Here is a 22,192-nt window from a genome sequence, read left to right as displayed (position 1 = left end):
CAGGCAGCATCCGAGGAGCAGGAAAATCGACATTTCAGGCAAAAGCCCTTCATCAGGAAGCTTTTGCCCGAAACGTCGATTTTCCTGCTCCTTGGATGTTGCCTGACCTGCTGCGCTTTTCCAGCACCACTCTAATCCAGCCCCTGCAGTTTAATGATTCCATTCTGTTTTAACTTGCTGAGCAGTTTCTTGGTAATTCCTGAGTACTGCTCAGGGTGGCTAACATTTCAGTAGTTGAACTATCCCATATAAATGCCTTGGAATCAAAGTGCTATAACCTTAGAATAAGTGAATTTGCTGTAGTACTTTTATTTGTCTTAGAAGATCATTTCAGTTACTGAATTTTTGCCTCTTTTCTTCCAAGCAGTTTCTTGCAGTATCTGATTCAGCTTTTTGTTTTTAATTTGGATTCTGCTCAGATTCTTGTGCACTCAGATCAAAATTTTGCCTGATTTACAATGTTAAGCCCTGGGGATGGGGCCCCAATTTCTGTACCAAACAAGAGAGAGGTGTGGATACTGTCTGCGGTATGTAGAACCTCAAAGTGTTTGCAGACACTGGATGCCACCTAAGCAGAATGAGTGCCCCACTCACCCACAGCAGAGTGTTCTCCAACACAGCAGTAAGGGAAGTACAACTGGACCATGGAAGAGATCATTTTAAAGGGTGACCTGAGAACTCCATTTTAAGCACTTCCCACTTCTTAACCATTACCCTCACCACCATCTCAGTCAATTCCCCACAGTCTACTCTTGCCCTGTTGGCCGAATCTGTCACTAGCAGTCTTTGGCTTGGATCTTCGTTTGCTAAATATCTTGGAGGATATTGGCCAAGAGTTTCTCAACAATGAAAGCGGTCCGAGCTGACTGTCCTCCCTTTGCTGAGGGCAGAGGGCCACACCCTCAGCTTTAGACTTGCAAATACAATGTTGCCAATGTTACTCTTGTCTAGAAGCTCTCCTCTTGGCCATTGTGACATTAATCAGCCCCTGCAGTACCCCTACCACTGTCTATCTAAAACCATACATCCTCAACCATCACTTCTTCAAACAGCCTGACCCACCCTGCACCTTTGGCCTACTTGCCTCAGAACTCATTGTTTGAAATGAACAAGGTGCAATGAACAAATTTTATTGGGCCTTGGCAGCTCAACAGACATTAAATGAAGTTTAATGTCATGGAGTCCCGGGTGGGATACCTGTTGTCTATACATCACTTTTATCTGGTTCTGAAAACAACTGAAAATTTCAGTCTTTGATGAAAAAGACTGCTGGCCTCACACTGCTGCTGGGCTCACACAATCCAAATAGATCGCACTAGCACCACCCTGTGGTTAAAGACAAAGTGACACCACAATCCAGTCTTCATTCAAATGACCTGATCATTCTAATTTTATTAACACTTTACTTCCACTTTGTTACATTATTTAAATTATTGGATTATTTCATGGGTGAAAACACGATTTAATCATTGGGTATAAGGTATACTGTTGTAAAACATCAGTTTTTTGGATTATTACTAAACACTGAAAAAGGAATTCTTCAAAAGAAACCATTAGAAGCATATACATTACCAGAAGTGAAATGGATGTACCTGCACAGGTGCCCTGTCTACATTGACTTTTCCTACTCTGCATTACCCAACAGCTCCCCTCCATGCATTGGAATCATGTTCAGCCTTGGAATTGACATCCCACAGGAAGAACTTTTCTTTAACGTCATCATTGGACTGAAATATTAGGCATCAGTGCTGAAGACAGCAGAGAAGATATGAACCCCGGGGTGGGGGGTGGGGAAGACGAGTAAATGACTCTTTGTCAATCACATCACACAATTAATCGTTTATTCTTTGATATGGCCCGGTCGGTAGACTCTGATCAGCCCAGAAGTACGACTACTCCTAGCCCACCAAAAGAATCCGACCGCTTACAGAGTTTGCTCAGGGTTCATATACATTGTTCATAGTCAGGCATGGAGCACGATTGCTTGGTAACAGCCAATCAAATAGCATAAAGGCTTCAAGCATTCGGTTTTTGCCTATCACGATTTCTTGTAAACAACCTGTTCTTAAGAATCGTATTTGTCCTTCCTTGTGGGGTTAACCTGTTACTGCTGTGTTTTATCAGATCTCCATCAGTCTGCGGTTTCTTGTTTCTGCAATCTAATTTATCAATGCAGAAGCCATTTTGTGCAGCTCCTTCAGTCATTTTATCCTACCTCCCAGATGCCCACATCCTCATTCCCCCAATTTGATCGCATTGTGATCACTAAAAGGGAAGGCTAATCCAAATGAATGCCCTTCAAGGCATTCTACCCATCCACATCTTCTAGAGTGGCACCACCATCTTCGCCGCTCACCTGGTCACATTTATCATCGCCATCAACACATGCAGGTGAGCCATCAGATCACAAAAGAGCATCTTCTGGGGTGAGTCTATATCACTAAGGGAGCTCATAAGGTTAGCAATTAATCGCTTAACAATAGCAATACCAACAAACAGAGAGGAGAATGATTCCAATTTACATAGCTAAATTAATAAGCCAATTGTACCAAGAACCTGATCCCCAGTTTCCCCAACTGGTCCCTTCAGTCATTCCATCAAGGAACACCTGGATCTCATCTTGTATCTTAGTAATATTGCCAATGCGATCAGGAATGGCCATAATGCATTTACCTTGGACAATTGTACAGATCTCGCCTTCCCGGACTAGTATATAGCCTAAGATGTACCAATTCTGCATAGAGGAAAGACTCAGATCTGACAATCCCAGTTTAATCTGTTCCAGTGCCTCCTTGGTCTGATTTCCTAGAATGGTCAGGCCGCAGATGAGGTAGTTGTAGTTCTCTTGACTTATTATCCCTGTTGATCCTCCCAAACTCAGGATTCCCCAGCCTATTGAGTGTCCTGTATTATCCCCCAGTCCCTTGGGATCCTTCCAGTTAGAGCAAAAGTCAGCTGAGACCGACCGCTGCGTCCTCTTCCGATGAAGGTTCCATCGACTTGTCCACTGGCCAGAACAAGTAATGCTTTGGGAACAAGGGCTCCGATAGCAACCTTATGGGGAATATCTTTGCCATCCAGAACAAGGAAATTAATAGCTTTACCTTGGCTGAAGAAATAATAGCTTTGTTTTGTGTATATGAGGGAGGGGTTTGTTAAAATAGATTACTGAAATGTTACAGCAGGGGTTCTGGTCAGGTCTACAGGAGTAAAGGACTGACATTTTGCAAGAGGTGTCGTTTGAGCACCTTAAGAAATGTGCAAAGTGGCTGTTGAGTGCTCAATGGTGGTCAATGGTCCTCAGCATTCTGTTCCCATTAGGCTCTCCCTTAGCTCTATTGCACGTGGTCTTGGCAACAGTACCAGATTTTGAAAAGAGAAAAGACCTATAAATGCAGTCGGGAAGAGTTCCGTTCCGGGTCCGTATGTGGAGATGGGTATACCTGTAGTTACTTATGCTGCATAGGGCCTGTTGTCTCCCAGCCAGTGGGATGCAAGCTGTTTGTACACCCGGGCAGGAAGTACAAGACCTCATTGTCTTACACGATAAGTCTCAAATAGGCAGGAGATATTATGTGGAAAATGAACAATTGCACACCCATAGCCAGTTCCATTTAAAAAATTCTCATACAGTCCTGCAGTTGAGTTAAAAGACATCCGCAAACAGGTGGCAGGAGGACTAATACAGTATTGGAAAGTCATATTGCTCTTCAGAGGATCGGCAGTTGAGTGTCTGCTGAACAGATTGGGGACGGGGTAAGTAAGTCATCTACTGATAGAGAGGAGCAACATAATACTGACTCTGGGGTGAAGAGTGTCCTGTGGGCCTATATAAATAAGTTGTTTGTGGATTGAGGAGTTTCCCCATCAGGCTTCTCTTTTCTCGAGTAGGCCCCTCCTGCAAAAAGGGATAGTGCACCCGGCCTCCTTAAAACATTTACCATAGTAACGGGGTTGATAACTTCTATCCTCACTAGGCTTACGTCTGCAGGTAAAATCAAAAAGACAGGTTTGGTACAACATGGTAATTTCCACTGATTTTTACTGTCCAGATGGACCATACAGTCTTTCAGATGTAAAAGTCCATTGCAATAATCACTCTTTGTCATGCCCCACACGTTGAAGGCGTCTGGTCCGGTGCACTGGATGACATCTCCTCGGCATAGGTAGTGAATAGTCTTGGACTGTTCCAGATCACATTAATACTTAGTGGCTTTCTCCATCAGGATGTCATATATGATCAAACAGGTCAGTAAGTATGCGATCCCCCACACGTCTCTTCTTTTAGTTCAAGTATCTGTGATAAGAATAGCATTAAAACAGCAGCAAGATTCAACAACCCAGATGGACAGGATCCCGTTGGTTTCTTAAGATTCCGGTATTCTCTCCTGCTCTCCCCCCTTTTGATTGGTGTGGCCAATCAATTTACAATGGTGTAGGTGGACCCAAGCTGAGCAATCAGCGACTTTGACCGCCATAGGGGTGATAAGTAAAACCTAGAAGGGGCCATCCCAATGAGGTTGGAGACCCTTGCCAGTCCAGTTCTTGACGAGCACAAAAGAACCAGGCTGAAAGGGAGGGAACATCGCCGTAGGCCGCGTGCACCTGGGAGTGAAAAGCAGGCATAACTTTAGTTAGAGCAAGAACACAACTAATCATTTCTCCAGTCATGTGGTGGAAATGGACTGAGGAGGGAGCCGAATCATTCCAAGGCGTGGGGAGCAGGTGACCATACAGAATCTCAGCTGGAGACATTTGTGTCTTACCCACAGGCATGGATCACATCTGGAATGAGGCCACAGGGAGCAGCATAATCCAGGAGAGGACAGTCTCAGCCATTACTTTACTGGATTAGTGGTGCTGGAAGAGCACAGCAGTTCAGGCAGCATCCAACGAGCAGCGAAATCGATGTTTCGGGCAAAAGCCCTTCATCAGGAATAAAGGCAGTGAGCCTGAAGCATGGAGAGATAAGCTAGAGGAGGGTGGGGGTGGGGAGAGAGTCGCATAGAGTACAATGGGTGAGTGGGGGAGGAGATGAAGTTGATAGGTCAAGGAGGAGTTTAACAAGGTCGGCAGCCTGAGAACGATAAGCACAATGCAGTTGCCAATGAATAGAAAGCTGGGAACAGAGTTCTTCATTAATATAAGTCACCTTTCCTTAAGCAAAATCTTCACCACAGCCTCAGTAGTAATGTTAGTAGTAGGGTAGGCTTCAATCCACCTAGAAAAGACATCAACAATAACCAAAATGTATTCATAACATTGGCATTTACGCAACTCAATGTAGCCCAGTTGGAGTATCTCAAAAAGGGCTGCCAAGCAAAGGGTTATCTTTCCCTGATCCCCCTTGCAGGGGTTATGCTTCTGACAGATCAAGCAATGGTTACTAACCCTCTGAGCCAACAAACTGCAGGTAGGGATGCCACCAGGTGGTCAGAAGTAAGTCACTAACCGCTCTGGCACCACAATCAGTTGCGCAAAAAACATATTCAATAACCCATAGAACAAGATCATCAGACACTTAAATTTGACCTGTGCGAGTCATCCAGAGTTGAGCGTCAGGGTCATACAAACAGCCCAACTTGGACCATAACAGCTTTTCAGTGTCAAGGGCATCCCCCTGAAAGTTTAATAATGTCTTGGATGGTTGGCATTAATTCATCCAAAGTTGACTGGTTCTTGTTGGAATTTGTAGGCTGCCTCATCATTCTGGACACAACATAAGATCCCCTTTAGATGCTGCTTTTGCTGCTGCATCTGCCAAATGGTTGCCAATGTCAACTGAACCTTTGCCATTACTATGGGCAGTACATTTTAATAAATTTATTAGCTGTGAAATTTGCTCATGAGAACGTCTTGATCTGTCTTCGTTTTCCCTTTTTATTTTGTAACATTCTATTTTGCTCCTCCTCAATGTGAATTCCAATTTGCATCCTTCCACAATTCTGCTATTGAATGTTCTTTTGTCATGTGTTTACTCATTTGATTTGTAATGTCATCAAATCTATTACTATTATCTTCACTTTACTCATCCATTGGGTTCACCCTGTGCTCCTTGAACCCTGCTCCAACTACACAGACAATTCCCTAATGTCTCCCATGTCAACTGATGTACAACTCTGTCTCCTCCCAAAACCTCCTAACTCATCCACTCTCTCTAAACTGCAAGACTACTATTCCAAAATCCAGTGTTGAGTGACTCAGAATTTCTTCAAATCAAACTTTGGAAATTTTAAGCCATCATTCACTGCCAGGCTGCAGTTTTTATCTTGGTACTTGTTGGAGTTTAAACTGAAGTCCCAGCCTCACATCCTTTCTATCAGAGTTGTTGCACCTTTCTCAGTAACTTGTCACAGAAACTGCTATGCATTACACCTTTGTCACTTGCAGACTTGACTGTTTTGATGCTTTCCCAGATATGGTGTCACCTCAGTAGTGAGTCCTAGTTAACTATCAACAGTATCCCCACTGAGCTACACTGTCTATTAACTTAAATGGAATGTGATAGGACCTTCCATGTAGATTCATTTCCTCCTTTTTGAATTATTGATGTCCAATAATTAAGATCATATTCAAAGTCTCCCTCGTTAATTTAAGGCCAACCATTGAACTGCACAGTTCTTTAGTACTGTCAGTACATTTACATAGAAACCTCTCAGATTGTAATCTTTTCTCATGTGCACATTCCTTTTTAAGAACTTCAACCAGTTTGAGAATACCCCCTTCGGTCAATTTGATGCCCAATTTAGTAGCATTTTCATACCAAGAGGCTAGTAAAGAATTATCTTTATGTTCCTGACAATATTGATGCCAAAGTCCAATTAATTCTTTAGTTTTTGAGCCCATATCTTTTCTCCAAATTTACTGTTGGGCTGACTTTACCATGTCTAAGTTCTTTTCATCTCCCAATGGCCAGTCACCAGATAACTGTCTAAAACTATGGACCTTTTCTGGATATGTATCACATAATGCCTGCAAAGGACAATCTTTCTCAATGGTTGAAACTATATAATTTCCCATTATTTCTTATTTTCAAAACAAAGTAAAATAGAAGAATATTTCAACATATACAACAACACAATACAGAACACTCTTTAAAGCAAACTTAAAATCTTTAAAATACAATTTTCAAATCCAATTTAAATGTCTAAATCACAATTTCTTTAATCAAGACAATTATTTTACATTTGGATCTCCAGAGAACAGGACACAAGCATTCAAACACGAATAAACAAATGTGCATTCAAACCAGACTACAATGAGTTAAATTTTCTACAGGCTGAAAGGATCAAACTGCTCTCTCACACAGACGCACTGTACGTTTTCTAGCTTTTTCCTCTTTCACTTTTTAATTCAGTACAAGTACAAGTTGTTCCATTCATCTGCAATGCAGGAAAACATACAACTGGGAATTTATTTTAACTCTATCCCCAAACACAAGATTTTCTTCCCAAATTTACATTGATTCCCTTTTTCTTCAATTACGTACACACGTCCTCGGGACCTCTGACCATTACCTTATATGTCTATTAGTCCAAGTAACTCAGTCCCTGCAAAGTTTTCCCTCGGTAATCTGCCTTTAATGAACAAAATTCACAACTTCTCAATCATTTCCTTTTTGACCAATTGATCACAGAGTCAGTGTCCCGTCAGCATTCCATTTCGGAATCTAAACCACGGACCGGTGTCCCATCGGACTTCCGTTATGGAATTCTGGATTAGTGGTGCTGGAAGAGCACAGCAGTTCAGGCAGCATCCAAGGAGCTTCGAAATTGACGTTTTGGGCAAAAGCCCTTCATCAGGAATAAAGGCAGTGAGTTTTACCTCGTTTATTCCATTACGGAACCCGAACCACCTATTTTATATCAAAAAATCTTTAAACCAAACTTCTGTCGCACAGATCAAAATCTCTTCTTATCTTTTAACGACTACAACTTTTTTTCGCCAAATGATACACTTGATTGTCCCTTTTGGACGTGTAAGGAGAGTCCCCAACTGCTTTTAAAAATCTTTTTACAACCAACTCTTACCAAGACCAATCCTTTCCGGGCTGGAATGTGACGATGAACAGCGAGCGGTCAAGTCAGCCGCATCATGAATGAGAGGAAAACCACACAGAGAAAATACTCACCAAAAGGGAAAATGCTGGAAAATCTCAGCAGGTCTGGCAGCGTCTGTAAGGAGAGAAAAGAGCTGACGTTTCGAGTCTAACTGAACCTTTGTCAAAGCTGTAGTCAGGCATGGAGCTTTGACAAAGGGTCAGTTAGACTCGAAAATCAGCTCTTTTCTCTCCTAACAGACGCTGCCAGACCTGCTGAGATTTTCCAGCATTTTCTCTTTTGGTTTCAAATTCCAGCATCTGCAGTAATTTGCTTTTATCCAGAGAAAATATTCACACCTGGCCAGCTGATCCCTCTACACTCAATAAACGGAGGACTCAAGGCTCTTACCCTGCTGTCCACAATCCGTTGTACCAAATCGAGTCATGCCACTAGATGAAAATTTGAACCCCAGGGAGGGGTGTCTCAGTTCAGCAATCGGTCAATAAATACACCTGTAAATGACTCTGTCAATCACACAAGCCATTTTGTCCTACATTCCAGATGTCTACAGCGTCAGCAGCATACTGATTAGCGAGTTTTGATAAGATTTATAGCTCGTGTTGAGGTTCTGGATTTAGGTTTGCTCGCTGAGCTGGAAGGTTTGTTTTCAGACATTGGTGTGATGTATGGTGACGAAACGTCTGAAAACGAACCTTCTAGCTCATCAAGCAAATCTACATCCAGCATATTGATTTTTTTTTAAAGCATGGAAACAGGCCCTTTGGCCCAACAAGTCCACACCAACCTCCGAAGAGCAAACCACCCAGACCCATTTTCCTCTAGCTAATGCAGCTAACACTACGGCCAATTCACCTGACCTGCATATCTTTCGACTGTGGGAGGAAACTAGAGCACCCAGAGAAAACCCACGCAGATACGGGGAGAATGTGCAAACACCACACAGACAGTCGCCCAAGGTTGGAATTGAACCTGGGACCCTAGGCAGTAGTGCTAACCACTGAGCCACCGTGCTCATTGAGCTAGAAGTGAAGTTTCATGATCCTTTCATTTTTATAGTTGAAGAGCTCTGGCAATGCATCCAAAATTTAATTTGAATAGTAAAATGAACTCTGTGCACAATGTAAGCATTTCCTTTCTTTAAAAAGGAGACTAAAACTGTACACAAAATGTTTGGTGAGGTCTTACCAATGCTGTGTAAATGAGACAGATTCAGAAAAATCTAGCAGCTCAAAACTATGTCATACTGTAGGCCACCAATAGCAGCAGAATTGAACTCAACTACAACCTGTAACCTCATGGCCCAGCATATTCTTCACACAAGTTGTAACAAGACCTTAACGCAGATATGAGCATGCAGATTAGGTGCAAGCATAGGCAAATCAGTTGATAAGTTTCTAACCGATATGATTGTGGTCTCAAACCTACTTTCCTGACTAGGTGAAGTTTCCACTGTCTTACCAGACCATAGTGCTGCTCTCTCAATGCCGAGAGATGACTGGTGGTGGTTTAACCTGAAGGTCACCGTGCCTCAGGCCAAAGGGAGATATTGAGAAAGAGAATCCTTCATGAGAACGATGGCTGGCGCGGGAAATCAATCCACCATTGTCAGTGTCCTACATCACAAATTAGCCATCCAGCCAGCTGAGCTAACACAACCTCTGTAAAAGTGAGACGAGATGCAATAACTGATCGTGCAGTGGGTTTTATAACATTTTGGTGGTGGAGTTGCCGGTGTAGTTTGCCCTATTGACAAAAGTCTATGCCCCTATTTATGGAGCCTAGAATACTAGGAGAAAGTGAAGACTGCAGATGCTGGAGATCAGAGTTGAGAGTGTGGTGCTGGAAAGGCCCAGCCAGTCAGGCAGCATCCGAGAAGCAGGAGAATCGATGTTTCGGGCATAAGCCCTTCATCAGGAATGAGGCTCGTGGGTCGGGGCTGAGAGAAAAATGGGGGTGTGGATTGGGGGAGGTAGCTGGGAATCTGGCAGTGCAGGGTTCACAATGAGGTTGGAGGTTGTGGATGGGAGACCTGGAGTGGGGCTGGAGTTCAAGGTGGGGGCAGAGACAGTTGCTTGAGTGGGCATGGTTGTTGGGTCAGGAGTGATGTCACCAAAGGAAATGACATTCACAAAGGCGGTGGAAGTAGTGTTTATGGCTATGTTCATGGGGGCAGAAGTGACGTCACGAGTGGAGAGGGCAATGTTACTATTGGTTGTGGGCAGCACGGTGGCACAGTGGTTAGCACTGCTGCCTCACAGCACCAGAGACCCAGGTTCAATTCCCACCTCAAGTGACTCTCTGTGTAGAGTTTGCACATTCTCCCCGTGGCTGCGTGGGTTTCCTACAGGTACTCTGGTTTCCTTCCACAATCCAAAAATGTGCAGGTTAGGCGAATTGGCTATGCTAAATTGCCCATAGTGTTAGGTAAAGGGGTAAATGTAGGGGAATGGGTCTGGGTGGGTTGCACTTCAGCGGGTCAGTGTGGACTTGTTGGGCCAAAGGGCCTGTTTCCACACTGTAAGTAATCTAATCTAAAGGTATGTGGCTGGTGATGTCACTAGTGACGGAAGTGATGTCAACGACAGAGCCTTCCAGTGAAATGGAATTGGCAGCCACGATGGCAACTGTGGGGGAAGTGACGTTCAAGGTAGGTATCATGTGTGTGCTGGTGATTTCAGCAGCATTGGTGGATCCTGCAACGTTAGTCATCTCTGCAGTCACAGAGGTGGTTTGGTGAACAGCAATCCATCCACAGCCTCCAATCTCATTATTGGTGAACCCCGCACTGCCCAATTCTAACTCCTTCCTAAGATTCACAAACCTGACTGCCCCAGTTGATCCATTGTCTCAGCCTGTGCCTGTCCCACCAAAGTCATCTCTTCCTATGTCAACTCCATCCTCCCCCTTAGTCCAGGAACTCCCCACCTACGTTTGTGACACCACCCATGCTCTTCACCTCCAAGATTTTCGTCTCCCCGGCCTCCAATGCCTCATCTTCACCATGGACACCCAGTCCCTGTACACACCCACGTGCCACGATGAAGACCTCCAAGCCCGCAGTTTCTTTCTCTCATGCCGTCCCAACCAGTACCCTTCCACCGATATCCTCATCTGCCTGGCTGAATTGGTCATCACCCTCAACAACTTCTCCTTCCAATCTTCCCACTTCCTCCAAACCAAAGGGGTAGCTATGGGCACCCACATGGGACCCAGCTATGCCTGCCTGTTTGTCAGATATGCAGAACAGTCCATCTTCTGCAGTTACACCGGCACTATCACCCACTTACTCCTCCACTACATCGATGACTGTATCGACGCAGCCTTGTGCTCCCACAAGGAGGTTGAACAGTTCATCAACTTCACGAATACCTTCCACCCTGACCTCAAATTCACCTGGACCATCTCGGCAACCTCCCTCCCCTTTCCGGACCTCTACATCACCGTCTCTGGTGACCGACTAACGACAGACATATACTACAAGCCCACCAACTCCCACAGCTACCTAAAATATACCTCCTCCCACCCTACCTCCTGTAAAAATACCATCTAATTCCCAATTCCTCCACCTCTGCCACATCTGTTCCCAGGATGACCAATTCCGCCTCAGAAAGTTGCAGATGGCCTCCTTCTTCCAGAATTGCGACTTCCCTTTCCACGTGGTTGACAATGCCCCCCAACATGTCTCCTCCACTTCATGTACCACCGCCCTTGAACCCCACCGAGCAACAAGGACAGAACACCCCCCCCACCTCCGGTCTTCACCTTCCACCCCACCAACCTCCACATACATCATCTTCCACCAACTCCAAATGGACCCCACCACCAAAAATATAATTTCCCTCTCCACCTCTATGAGCATTCTGAAAAGACTATTCCCTCTGCGACTCCATTGTCAGGTCCACACTCCCCACCAGCCAACACCCTACTCAAGGCACCTTTCCCTGCCACCGCAGGAAGTGCAAAACTTGTGCCCACATCACTCCCCTCACTTCTGTCCAAGGCCCAGAGAGATCCTTCCACATCTGTCAGAAATTTACCTGTACCTCTCCAAATGTCATCTACTGCAACCGTTGCACCCGGTGTGGTTTCCTCTACGTTGGGGAGACAGAATGCCTTCTTACGCATTGTTTCAGAGAAAATCTCTGGGATACCTACACCCACCAACCCTACCGTCCTGTGGTTGAACACTTCCACTCCCTCTCCAACTCTGTCAAGGACATGCAGGTCCTTGGCCTCCTCCACCAACCAAACCATGACACCCTGGAAGAGGAACGCCTCAAATTCTGCCTTGGGACCATTCAACCACACAGGATAAATGTGGATTTCAACAGCTTCCTCATTTCCCCTCCCCACATTATGCCAGTCCCAAGCCTCCAACTCGGCACTCTTCCGCACCCGTCCATCATTGCCCCCACTGTCCTATCACCTCCTCCCTCACCTTCATCCACCTATCACTTTCCCAGCTACCTCTCACCAATCCCACCACCCCCTTCCATTTACCTCTGAGCCTCAACCCACAAGCCTCATTCCAGATGAGGGGTTTATGCCCGATAAGTCGATTCTGCTACTCCTCAGATGCTGCCTGATCGGCTGTGCTTTTATAGCACCACATTCGAGCCTAGAATACCGCATGCTTCATTGAAAGCTCACTCTACCTGTCCTGCCTGCCACCCTTAATGACTTATGTACAAACACGGTCAGGTCTCTCTGCACCAGCATACTCTTTCGAAAAGTACCTTTTATTTTATATAGTCTTTCCATGTTCTTTTGATTGAAGTTCATCACCTCACAATCCCACAATTAACTTCATCTGCCATCTATTCACCTATTTATCCATGTCCTTTCAAAGTTTTGTATTGTTCTCCTTACAATTTCCTATTTCCCCAAGTTTGCGCCAAGATCTAGATCATTTATGTCATGATTATGGAAAGCAAGGGTCCCAAAACTGACCACTGGGGCACTCAGCGACAAACCAGTCAACAATAGACAATAAACACTAGGTGCAGGAGTAGGCCATTCTGCCCTTTGAGCCAGCACCACCATTCATTATGATCATGGCTGATCATCCTCAATCAGTATCCTGTACCTGCCTTATCCCCATAACCCTTGACTCCACTAGCCTTAAGAGCTCTATCCAACTCTTTCTTGAAAGTATCCAGAGACTTGGCCTCCACAGCCTTCTGGGGCAGAGCATTTCAGACACCCACCACTCTCTGGGTGAAGAGGTGTCTCTTCAACTCTGTTCTAAATGGCTTACCCCTTATTTTTAAACTGTGTCCTCTGGTTCGGGACTCACCCATCAGCGGAAACATGCTTCCTGCCTCCAGAGTGTCCAATCTTTTAACAATCTTATACATCTCAATCAGATCCCCTCTCAGCCTTCTAAACTCAACAAAATGATCATTAACTGTTAGTGACTGTTTCGTATCCTTCAGTCAACTTTGTATCCATGTTACAACTATTTATTTCCTTCTATAACCTTCCTAAGTCTGTTGTGTGGTACAATATTGAACACCTTTTGGAAATCCATGTATACCATATCTTTGGTGTTGCCCACATCAACCCTCTGTTACATCTTCAAAACATTCAAACAAGCTAGTTAGACACAAGTTTCCATTAACCAATCCATGCAGCCTCTTTAGAATGAATCCACATTTTCCATGTAACATCATCATTCCTAAATAAAAATGTTTCTAGACATTTTGTCACCTCCCAAGGAAAACTGACTGGTCTATAATTACTGGACTGATCTTTCCAACCTTTTTTTGAATGAGGGTATAATGTTGACAAGTTTTTAAAATAACTTTTTATTGATAACCTTTTAAAATCTTTTACAAAGCATTTATATACACAAAGAAAAATACAACACCATCAAAACAGAAAAAAGGCAGTACAAGAAAGGCCATAACATAATGCCATTGTTAATAAACGACCTACTATTCTACCAGAACAAAATATCTACTTTACTTAAACTAAATTACAAACATATTAAATAAATACTAACTTAAACTAAATTCAAATAACTTAAATTAAATAATATCTCACTACTTTATTCCATCTCACACATCACATCTCCATTGAGGCTCCCATCCCTGGGAGCATCACCTACAGAACACGTATTCTTTATTCCCCTGTCTCCTCCTCTGGGGGCCCCACAGGCACCGATACCGATTCCCACAGTTATACCACAGCCCTGATTAATATTGCTGGTAAGTCAGCATCAATATAATTAAAAGAGGGCCGCCATGTCTTGTAAACCTGTTGTTTTGTGGTGCACCATATTTGTGAGGTAGTCTTGGGGGAGATGCTCCCTCACCAGCCTACGCCACCCCATAAGACCTGGTGGTTTTTCTGACCAATTCACCTGAATGTTCTTCCTCACACAGTGGGTAAGAATATTACACAATCTCTTCCTGCGTTCCCCCACAGGGGGCAAATTTGGCAACCCCTAAAGAAATACCGATCCACGTTAATTTCAATCCCCAGGATGACCTTTAGCTCCCTTACTATAGCACTCCAGTATGCATGACCAGTAACAGTGTGTAAGAGTGCCTGTACTAATTTTACATTTGGGACACCCTGATGATACTCCTCTCTTGAACTTAGCTAGCCTCTCTGGCGCCATATGAGCTCTGAGCAGGATCTTCAATTGCATGGTCTGCGCTGTTACACATGGAGACTTCCCATACCTCCGATGAAATATCCTCTCTTAACTCTCGATTCCACATTCTACAGAGTCCTTCCATGTCCCCCAGGGAGCAATCTTTCTGTAAGTGATATAAAGTACTGAGTGAAAGAGCACCCATATGTTCACAAGTTTATTCAGTATATAAGAAGTGTAAACACAATCTTATTGATAAAATATCAACATATCTCAGGTAAAGAAAAAAAAAGCTCAAATCTGACCATATTAGCCAAAAATACCTTTGATACAAAGAAAAATCAGTACAATGGTATCACAGCCTGTCTCCCAGCTGCTCGGTATACTGGCAGCGCTTTCTGTAACTTAAGCTCAGAACAGCGCTTTGTCTCTTAAAAGGGAACCATGCATTCTTTTCAACTCACTATTATTCTACCCAGTTTCGCAATAATTCTTTATTCATCTATACAAAGGTGCCATATTGGTAAAAGGAAAATCAAACTTGACATTAAAAACAATATTTATGACAGAAGAATATCTGCTGACACCGATAAAACACACTCAGTCTGCATGTGCAAAATGTGCATGCACATTACCCCTGCCAGTACTGCTGGTAATGCCACTCCATGCCAATTGCTCATATATACTGTGTTTAATTGAGTGATGGCTTTTTTTTAAACCGGCAGGGTGTTTCATAAAATGTTTATTCACAGACCTTTCCACATGTACAACATAACCCTTTCAGGAGTCAGGTCATATAGCCTTATATACACAGCAGAAACATCAACAGCTTGGGTCTCACAAACTTGGGAGTCTTTTGAGCAAGTAACCAAAAAGATTGATGACGGCAGAATGGTAGATGTTGTTTACATGGTCTTTAGTAAAACCTTTGACAAGGTTCCGTTTGGTAGACTAATTAGTAAAGTTAGGTCACATGGGATTCAAGGTCAGTTTGGCAATTGGATACCAAATTGGCTTTACCGCAAGAGACGGTGGTAGTGAAGGGTTGTTTTTTGGACTGTAGTACTGTGATCAGTGGTGTTCCTCAGTGATTGGCACTGGGCCCATTTTGTCATTTATATAAAATGATTTAGTTAAGAATGTAGGAGGCATGGTTAGAAAGTTTGCAGATGACACCAAAACTGGGTGGTATAGTGAACACTGAAGAAAGTCATAAAAGAAAACAAGGAGATCTAGATTAATTGGGTCAATGGGCTCACGAGTAGTAGGATGACGATAAAGTTGGATGAATGTAAAGTATTGCAATTTGGTAAGCAGGGCTTAGAATTAATGGTAAGGCCTGAGTGGGGATGTTATAGAACAGAGAGACCTAGGGGTTCAGCTACATCTTTGAAATTCATGTCACAGCTAGACAAGGTGGTTAAGAAGGTATTTAGAATGCTTTTGGCATTGCTCAGATCTTTGAGGCTAGGAGTTGCAATGTCATGGTGAAGTTGTACAGGATCTTGGTGAGGCCTCTTCTGGAGTACCGTGGGTTCAGAAAAGATTACCAGAATGTTACCAGGAAATGGAAGGTTTGAGTTATAAAAATAGGCTGGGACTTTTTTTAACCTGGAGAGGTTGTGATTGTTGGGTGATCTTATAGAGGTTTATAAAATCATATGGGGCATAGATAAGGTGAATAGCAAGGGTCTTCACCTTAGGATGTGAGATTTCAAAATCAAGGGGCATATTTTTAATGTGAGAGCAGAGAGTTTTAGAAGAGCACACAAGGAGCATTTTTTTTTTTTTTTTACAGACAGTATATGTGGAATGAACTGCCAGAGAAAGTGGTGGATGAAGTTCCAGTTATAACACTTAAATGACATTTGATAAGCACATGAATAGGAAAGGTTTGGTGGGATATTGGTCAAACACAGGCAAGTAGGACTAGTTTAGTTTGAGAACATGGTCAGTGTGGACTAGTTGGACCAAAGAGTCTGTTTCCATACTGTATGATTGACTTCTGTATATTTATCTAACCAACCTATTCAGGCATATTAATACATAAAATCATCAGGGGCGTGGATAGGATGAATAGACAAGGTTTATTCCCCAGGGTGGGGGAGGAGTCCAAAACTAGAGGGCATAGGTTTAAGATTTAAAAGGGATCGAAGGGCATCTTTTTTAAGCAAAGGGTGCTGCATTATATGGATTGAGCTGCCAGAGGAAGTGCTAGAGGCTGATACAATTACAACATTGAAAAAGGAAAGGCTTAAGAGGGATATGGGAAAAATGCTGGCAAACGGAATTAGATTTATTTAGAATAGCTGATTGGCACAGAGGAGTTGGACGAGAAGGGCTGTTTCCATGCTGTATATCTCTATGACTCTATATGGGAAGAACATTAGATCATGTGCTATGTTATCAATAGATCAATGAGAAACAGATTAGATGTGACAACCTCCTCCCAGCTTTTGATCAATATTTCATAAGATAGATAAGTTGGGCACTGGCATGAACACACTTCAATAGCAGATACCAACTCCCTGAATAATCTATCAATAGTATACACAGCTTGTTAGTGAAGCTATCTGAACAATATAGCTATGGAAATTTACATCACAAGCTGATTTGCAAAAGAATTGTCATTAGAATCGTGGATAAATCGGTCACTAAAGTTTTTCAAAACAGTTTTAGCTTTGGAATAAGCAGTGCTAATAACAATGGAAATAGCAGAGGCTATAGAGTTCAAGCATTGTACAGCAACACTTTGATGCAATGCATACAACAGAGAAAGTGGTTAACAACATACCTTAATTCTAAATTGGAGGAGGTGATAGCTTAGTAGTATTATTACTGGAATATTAATCCAGAAACCCAAACAACGCTCTGTCGACTCAGGTTTGAACCCTGCCATGGCAGATGGTGGAATTTAAATTTAACAATCTGGAAATAAGAGGCTAATAATAATCACTAATCCATTGTCGATTGTTGGAAAAACCCATCGGGTTCACTAATGTCCTTAAGGGAAGGAAACTGCCTCCTTAGCTGGTCTGGCCTACATGTACCTCCAGCCCAACAGGAATGTGGTTGACTATTAACTGCTCTCTGAGCAATTAGGAATCAGCAATAAATGTTAGCCTAGCCAGTGATGTCCTCATCCCATGAATGATTTTGAAAACCCTGTAACATCTTCTACTATCAACAAACCCTTTACCTGTCCACCTCATCTTCTCTCTCTCTCTCTCTGGACTCCCTTCCCACCCCCATCATCAGCACAAATACCTCCCTTTCCTTGATGCTATCAATTCCAAAGAAGGATTTGAAACATCAATACTGCTTTCTCTCCATGGACACTGCCACACTTGCTGAGTTTCTCCAGCAATTTGTTTTGGTTCGTTTCCAATCTCCAGCATTTGCAGTTCCTTGTTTTGTATTATAGCATCCTTACCTACTGAACAACTAATCTAGCAGAAATAAATCGATGCATCTTAACTTTGCAGTTTTCAATTGAAGACCTACCTGAACAGCTTTTTAGGGAGAGACATTTTTACTCAAGCTTGGCAGTGTCCGTGGAGAGAGAAGTTGAGTTAATATTTCTTGAAAACAGACCTGTTGAGTATCTCCAGCAATTAATTTGCTTCTAAATTTCAGATTTTCAGCAGCTGCAGTACTTTATGTTAAATCAACCTATTCGGAGGTGTTACTTTACACCTTTAGAACAGGTGAGCCTTGAAACCAGACCTGCAGAGTTTCCAGCCCTCGATTTCCCCTTTGTTTGGAAAGCCGCTTCCTCACAGATCACATTAATGTGTTCAATTAGCTATGGGTCCCCGTACTGGCCTATAGCCAGAAATATCCACTCCCCAAGAGAAATGTCCTTATGTTTTTTAACCTGTGATACTACTCACCTGAAATTGTTTGTGTCCTGCACTTCTCAATAGTACAAGGTCCAATGTAAAATTCAGTGCCATATATGGTCGTAGACCGTTATCCATTAATAGGCAAACTGGTGGAATAAATGTTACAACAAACTAACAGCGCAGCTGCTAGACGTTCACAGGACTGGCTACACTAGTACCAATAAGAGTCACTGGGGACGCTGTAACTCTGCCTCCAGGTTGAGCACAGAGAGGTGATTCGTGGAAGTGTTCTGTCAATCAGCACCACTCATCTGCAACAGGCAATATTGTAGGGATGTACCGCCAGTCATTCTTTGATTTTATCATCTCATCGTGGATCGGCAAAACCAATCAAAATCCATTGTGTTTGGATAACTCACCCATTTTGACTCTTGCAGTCATTGAGGACACTTTGGAGGGGATTTTCCTTTAACCCCGTGGTAACGTTCCTCCACATTGAGGCATCCCTCACCAGGAAAACGAGCGCAAGTTTCATTTCAATATTTCACAGGGTAAGCTAAAGGATATCATCTGTCTAATTGTTGTTGACTCATTATGCAGAAGTTGCTGCATTTAAACACATTTTTTAAAAAAGAAATCGGGATGTTTGGTTGGAAATTGCAGCCTATTGGAGGATTATTGGGAATGGCTAACTAGGAATCTGGTTGAGAACGGTTGTGCTCGCACAATAGACTTTATTTTTAAACACGATCTTGCTCTGGTAGACATTGAGTAGGATTGAAACATATGCTGGCTGTGCCTATGGCACTGCTCACCTGAAATTATTTCCCGTCTGCTCCGGGAAACTGCTCCAATCTCCTGGAGTACATGGTGCAGTGTAACATTGAGTGTGACACGGTGAAGTGGTGGGGGTGGGATGGAGCACACTCCGTTTGCTTGGAAGACTGCAGCTTCAGCAACATTCAAGTGCATTGTACACCATCATCCAGCCTCTTTTATCATCAGAACTTCCCAAAAAGCAACAGGACATTGCTTGGCTGGTGTGAGAGCCTTCAACCTCTGAGCAGCTGCTAGGGACCTGTCACACCGCTCCTTCTGGGACGTGCCTTTGCAGAGGAAGAGAAATGCAGTGGTTTTTATTGAGGTCTGTTTCGAACAGCTCCATGCCGCTGTTCTCCGTGGTCTGCTTCTTGGGACACATGCTGAGACTAACATCAATTACACCAGGAGGATCAAGTTAAAAACCACACAACACCAGGTTATAGTCCAACAGGTTTATTTGGAAGCACTCACTTTCGGAGTGCTGCTCCTTCATCAGGTGATTGTGGATGACCAGGAGGACCATCAACTTGGTGAATGACGCCCTTTGGTCTGCCTGAAACTTGTTGGTATTCTAGAACAAGGAGTTGACTCTGACCAAGTGTTGCAGACTGACACATTCCAATATCCAGGACTACTTGCTGAGAGACGCACTAAAACTTGGGGCAGCGATCACCAAGGCACAGTGGGGACAGAACACAGTCAGAATATAATCTTGTACATGTAAGAGATGCCTTTGAGCTCAGCTGATCTGGCAGCGTCTGTGGAGCGAAATCGGAGTTAATGTGAACTCTGAGGAAGGGTCACTGGACCCGAAACATTAACTCTGATTTCTCTTCACAGAGGCTGCCAGACCTGCTGAGTCATAGAGTCATTGAGATGTACAGCATGGAAACAGACCCTTCGGTCCAACTCGTCTATGTCAACCAGATATCCCAACCCAATCTAGTCCTATTTGCCAGCACTTGACCCGTATCCCTCTAAACCCTTCCTATTCACATATCCATCCAGATGCCTTTAAATTGTAATTGTACCAGCCTCCATCACTTCCTATGGCAGCTCATTTCATGCACAAACCACACTCTGCATGAAAAAGTTGCTCTTTAGTTCCGTTTTATATCTTTTCCCCCTTATCCTAAACCTATGCCCTCTAGTTCTTGAACTCCACTTCCCCCCCCCCCCCCCCCCCATCATTACGTTTATAAATCCTGATTTGATTTGCTTTCTCAAAATGCAGTACCTCGATTTGTACAAATTAAACTCCATCTGCCACTCCTCAGGCTATTAGCCCATCTAATCAAGATCCTGTTGTCCTCTGAGGTAACCTTCTTCGCCATCCACTACACCTCCAATTTTAGTGTCATATGCAAACTTATTAACTGTACCTTCTACGTTCACATCCAAATCATTTATATAAATGACAAAAAGTAGTGGCTCCAGCACCAATCATTGTGGCATACCACTGGTCATAGGCCTCCAGGCTAAAAAAACAATCCTCCACCACCACCAAAGGTCTTCTACCTTTGAGCCTGTTCTGTAACCAAATGGCTAGTTTTCCCTGTATTCCATGAGATCTAACCTTGCTAACCAGTCTACCATGAGGAACCTTGTAAAAACGTGTTACTGAAGTCCATATAAATCACATCTACCGCTTTGCCATGAATCCTCTTTGTTATTTCTTCAAAAAACTCAGTCAAGTTCGTGATACATGATTTCCCATGCATAAAGCTATGCTGACTATCCCTAATATGTCCTTGCCTTTCCAAATATATGTAAATCCTGTCTCTCAGGATTCCCTCCAACAATTTGCCTGCCATCAATGTCAAGCTCACCAGACTATAGTTACCTTGCTTTTCCTTACCACCTTTCTTAAATAGTGGCACCACGGTAGACAGTCTTCTGGCACCTCAGCTGTGACTATCAATGATACAAATATCTCAGAAAGGGGCCCAGCAATCACTTCTCTAGCGTCCCACAGAGTTCTAGGTACACCTGATGAAGTCCTGGAGATTTATCTACTTTTATGCACTTCAAGACATCCAGCACCTCTTCCTCTGTGATATGGACATTTTTCAAGATGGAGAAAGTGAGGACTGCAACTGCTGGAGATCAGAGTCGAGAGTGTGATGCTGGAAAAGCACAGCAGGAAAGGCAGCATCTGAGAAGCAGGAGATTGATGTTCTGGGCAAAAACCTTTCATTTTCAAGATATCCTGCTGAGCTTTTGCAGCAACTTCTGTTTTTATTTCTGATTTCCGTAGTTCTTTTGGATTGTTTTTAAATGACTCCTTCATTTTGTTTGTTGGAAAGAGTTAAACTTCAATATTCCTGATGAAGGCCTTATGCCCGAAACTTCGATTCTGCTGCTCCTTGGATGCTGCCTGACCTGCTGTGCTTTGCCAGTACCACATTTTCGACTCTGATATTTGCTTGTTTCTTCATATGCTGTTGTGTAGAACCAAACTGCTTTAGGGACTATGTAGATAAATACATTTTATAAATTAAAGTATCTTTCTAAAATAAAAATAATCATCCGTCCTGCTGGATCTGCACCCTGTCTATCACCTTAAACAGTCACTCACTCCATCTCTGGGGCATCTGTGTTTACCTTCACAAGATACAAGGCCACAGCTTGCCAAGGCTTCACAGTCTCTACCATTTATTGGTTATTATGATCATCACCCCTCCCCCACCCCCCACGCCCACTTCCCCAAGCAGGCTGAAGAATTTCCTTGGAGAAGTAAAATAGAGAATCAACACAAGCCAATTCTAGTGAAACAAACTGGGATAATTACTTCTCAACATTTCACTAAAATGGCGGTGGAGTAGGGCTCCTGAGCCGGAGCTTGTCGCTCCGATTGTTTT

At 43.3% G+C, this 22,192-nt stretch overlaps 1 protein-coding gene and 1 long non-coding RNA gene across 3 annotated transcripts in view; one reads left to right on the top strand and one right to left on the bottom strand.

Annotated features, from left to right (window-relative positions):
- Positions 1–1,590: 1,590 nt before the first annotated feature.
- LOC140480671 (uncharacterized) lies at positions 1,591–18,643 on the bottom strand. Its single transcript, XR_011961377.1, has 3 exons — positions 18,558–18,643; positions 14,753–14,830; positions 1,591–5,221 (listed from the first exon to the last, which is right to left on the bottom strand). It is a non-coding gene; the product is annotated as an uncharacterized lncRNA (long non-coding RNA).
- A 175-nt stretch (positions 18,644–18,818) lies between these two features.
- Positions 18,819–22,192, top strand: part of abcb4 (ATP-binding cassette, sub-family B (MDR/TAP), member 4) — a 132,094-nt gene continuing 128,720 nt past the window's right edge. Inside the window, exon 1 of one of the 2 annotated variants that reach the window (XM_072575845.1) lies at positions 18,819–19,033. The gene's annotated coding sequence lies outside the window, so the exon portion shown is untranslated. Of the gene's footprint in view, positions 19,061–22,192 lie in introns of both variants that reach the window. The other variant, XM_072575843.1, reaches the window with a different exon arrangement.

The sequence above is a fragment of the Chiloscyllium punctatum genome, chromosome 8 (assembly GCF_047496795.1).
Source record: "Chiloscyllium punctatum isolate Juve2018m chromosome 8, sChiPun1.3, whole genome shotgun sequence".
NCBI classification, from domain to species: Eukaryota; Metazoa; Chordata; class Chondrichthyes; order Orectolobiformes; family Hemiscylliidae; genus Chiloscyllium; species Chiloscyllium punctatum.
The sequence above is the reverse complement of the archived record's forward strand: the minus strand, read 5'-3'. Positions and strand labels throughout refer to the sequence as shown.